Source organism: Grammomys surdaster, unplaced genomic scaffold (assembly GCF_004785775.1).
Source record: "Grammomys surdaster isolate TR1022 unplaced genomic scaffold, NIH_TR_1.0 126391, whole genome shotgun sequence".
NCBI lineage: Eukaryota > Metazoa > Chordata > Mammalia > Rodentia > Muridae > Grammomys > Grammomys surdaster.
Window position 1 is genome coordinate 13,409,020 of NW_021621185.1, and position 4,301 is coordinate 13,413,320.

Sequence of the window (4,301 nt, forward strand, 5' to 3'; positions counted from 1 at the left end):
TCAGCACAGCATTGGACACCATCATTCTGACAAAGTGGAAGCCTATAGAATGGGAAAAGATTTTTTTTACTGCCCACAGATCCAAGAGACGGCTAACATCCAAAATATATAAAGAACAAAAACCTCTGGATATCCAGAAAACAAATAATCTAAATAAAAGAATGGAGCAACATCCTTAGTCACCAAGATGACACAAATCAAAACTACTTGAGATTTCATCGTATGTCCATCAAAATGGCCAAGATTAATAAAGGAACTGACAGCTCATTCTGTAGAAGATGTGGAGTAAGGAGAGCATTCATCCATTGTTAGTGAGAGTGCAAACTTCTACAGGCACTACAGAAATCAGTGTATCAGTTCCTCATGAATATGGGAATCAATCTACCTCAAGATCCAGCTGTATTTTGGAGGAGTACACACACAAAGAACACTACATCCATTCACAGAGACACTTGCTTAGCAGTGTTTGTTGTTGCTCTATTCACCACAGCCTGAAATTGGAAACAGTGTACATGCCCATCAAAAGACGAATGGATAAATAAAGTGTGCTATATTAACTCATTGTAATATTACTCAGCTATTTAAAACATGAATCATGAAATTTTCAGGTAGATGTATGGAACCAGAATAGTAGGATAACCCAGATACAGAAACACAACTATGATATGTATTAGCTTATATTATTAGCCTATAAAGTTAAGCTTTTCAGTTACTGTTAAGTAACTGATAAGCAAGATAATACATAGACTCAGAAGATAGGTAGAGAGTAAGGGACTAGGAGGGAAGGGTAGATCTCCTTAGGAAGGAAAAATAGAATAGATAATTATGGATGGTGGGATCGGAGAGTGGGAGGAAAGAGAACATAGGAGGGACGCTAAAATGAAGGGCCATTTGAGAGGACAATTTTAAGTAGAAGTGTCCTAAAATATGTATATCTAAGAAGATGATCTAAATGACACTGCTAAACAGCAGGAGAGACAGAATCCCAACTGGACTTCTCTTGTCACCAAATGAAGCTTTCAGAATAGTGAATTGGTTACATCTAATTGAGTTGTTAACCAATGGGAATCACCAAACAGCCTAGGCTCTTACCAAGATTGTATGTTGCCAAGAATATGTGTTACAAGCTGATGGCACGGCCCTACTGCTTAAAATAACACCTACACAATGACATTGAACATAGGGAGGTTGAGTTGGTACCTATATAGACTCTTTAACCCTTGATACCAGAAGAAACTGTACACGTTACAAACGGAGAAATGTAAACACAAACCCTACGACAAATCTACAAACCCAGCTTTCAATCTATAGTGATATCCTGTCTGCAAGATATACTAATACGATATGACACAAAGCTTGTGGGAGTAACCAAGTAATAACTGATTTGATTGGAGGCATAAGATGGAACCAATAACCAGTGTTGCCTGGATGACCAGAAAGCCAAGAATACCTCAGGGACTTAGGGGGAAACCAAATACTATTATTGTATGAGTAGTTCCCCTAATCCCCCTAATGACATTCTCCTGTGCTCATATATAAATACCTTGCTCAGCCATCACCAGAGAATCATCCCCCTGCAGCAGATGGGAACAAATACAGAGACCCATAACCAGACAATATCAGAGAGTAAGAAACCTTGGAGTAGCCATCCCTAAAAGGAAAGCCTCCATCAAATCCCTCTCACTGCGACTCAGGGAAGCCTTCAGAGGAGGAGGCCAAAACAGTGTAAGAGCCAGAGTGAATGCAGGTCACCAAGGAAACAAAGCCTTCTAAATACCATAGGATCAATGCATAGGAACTCACAAATACTGAGATGGGTCTGCATGGGTCTGCACCAGATGGGGCCCTAGAGCTTAAAGGAGAAGTGGCACAAGTCCCCATTGCTAACCCATAAGCTATCTTCAACTGATAACCATTTGCAAATAAAAATTTAGTTTCCGCCAAGGGAGTCTCATTGGAGAAACGAACTCCTCTTAAAGGCACACTGTATACCCAGTAGTAGATGGCCAACAGAAAACGGTCTCAACAGCAGCTTTGAAGAATCATTTTCTCATGATGTTGTTTCAAAGCAGTTTTCTACTTTTGCTTGTTAATTTTATATTTTTGTTTTTATTTTACGTTTTCCCCTATATGTCCTCAGAGTATCTGTTATGGCTTCTGTTTTGTGATTTTATGAGATTGTCAAGTGTGCAAATGAGTGGACCTATAACTTTTCTTGTGCCTAGTATTAGGCTATTTTCCTTCTGTCTGTTTTGTCCTATTCTGACTTGTTTGTTTTGGGTTTTTTATTTTATTTTATTTTATTTTTATTTTATTTTATTTTATTTTATTTTATTTTATTATCATACCTTAGATGACTGTTTTCTAAGGAGAGACAGAAAGGTGGTGAACCTAGATGGAAGGGAGGAGGGGGTAACTGGAAGGAGTAAAGAAAGGGGAAACCATAATCAAGATATACTATATGAGGAATACCTATTTTGATAAAAGAAAAAACAATACCACTAGAAATAAATAGAAAAAAATGTACAACAGTAAATTCACATGAAAAACACAGACAAGAAACAAACACAAAGAAGCACAATAAACCTTACAATTTTCAATGACTAAAAAAATTGAAAAAAATACAGCCACCAAGTTGATCAAAATGTTACAAAGAAAGAAAGAAAGAAAGAAAGAAAGAGAGAGAGAGAGAGAGAGAGAAAGAAAGAAAGAAAGAAAGAAAGAAAGAAAGGAAGAAAGAAAGAAAGAAAAGAAGAAGGAAAGAAAAATAGTACCAGCAAGTTGTGTAAGAAAGGATCAACTTATAGCTTACGGCACTGAAACCATATATAAAGCTTTTATTGAGGAAGGAAGTAATATATGTGTTCTCTCTATATATGTAAATGATATGTGTACAAGCATATGGTTTGTGTCTATGCTTGTGTGTGTGTGGTGTGTATGTGTGTGTTAATCTAAACCTTTAGCCCATTAATTCTCTTACTTGAAACCACTCCAAAGTAAACCATTTAAGAGAAAAAAAGACCATTTGTACAACATTCATAGCTATATTATTTTATGAAAAAACTGTAAGCAATCCAACTCTTTTATTGATATTGAATCTTCAATTATAGCATATAATTAATAGAACATTATATGCTATTATAAACAATAAGTAGGGAGTAACATGAAACTTTATGAAATATTTTGTCAAATGCAAAATTCAGATTGTACAGATATTTAATACAGCCATACAAAAATACATCATGTATGGATAATTAGAGCATAAATATTATGAAAATGAAGCTATACTATTAGGATATTGGTTTAATGTGATTTCTTTTTTTTTGATTTCTATAACTTCTAGTAGTATTTGGGTTATTTATTTATTTATTTATTTAATGTATATGAATACACTGTAGTTGTCCTCAAACACACCAGAATAGGCCATCAGACCCCATTGCAGATGGTTGTGAGCCACCAAGTGGTTGCTGGGAATTGAACTCAGGACCTTTGGAAGAGCAGTCAATACTCTTAACTGTTGAGCCATCTTAATGTAATTTCTTTTCTTTGTTCTTTGTATGTGGTGTTGTAGCATCTTTAATAGCATTTTTAAATGACGTTTGTTAAGGAATTTTAGAAATTTAAGATTTAGTCATAAACAATAATTGTTAGAAAAAATCGAATCAGTTAAAGATTAAGAAATTAAATCAGGAAGTCTAAGTAAAAGATCAATGCCTTACTCTTGGCTACAAGTGACAGAAGCTTGAATCAGGGTGCAGATCAAAATGCTGAAAAATGCAAAAGAACTGACTCTGGCTGAGAAGTGAATAAAACCATCCTTCTTGCTTTGGTGACTAATGGCTAGCCTAGCTGCTTATTCATTTCTTCAAACAGTTACTGAGCTAGTTATGTGCCAACTTCATAACTCTAGATGCTGATCCCAAGGAAGAGATTTGTGTTCTAACATCGTCACTTGTGATGCATTACTTTAAAAGATAAATGTCAATAAACAAAAGACACCAGCTAGATTACGGTGTAATCAGGTAGATGACAACTCAGGGGAAAATAATTGCTAATAAAATAATAAAATTCAATATTTTGTTTGAGAATGACTTCAACTCTTTAGATAGGTCAGAGAAAGACTTTGGAAAAAATGTGCCATCTGGCAAAAGTATAGGAGGCTATTTAGAGAAATTACTGTGTAGTATATATCGAGATAGAAGTCAGGGGACAATGAAGTACTTTTTAGTAGAAAGGAACAAAAAATCTCTCTCTCTCTCTCTCTCTCTCTCTCTCTCTCTCTCTCTCTCTCTCTCTCTCTC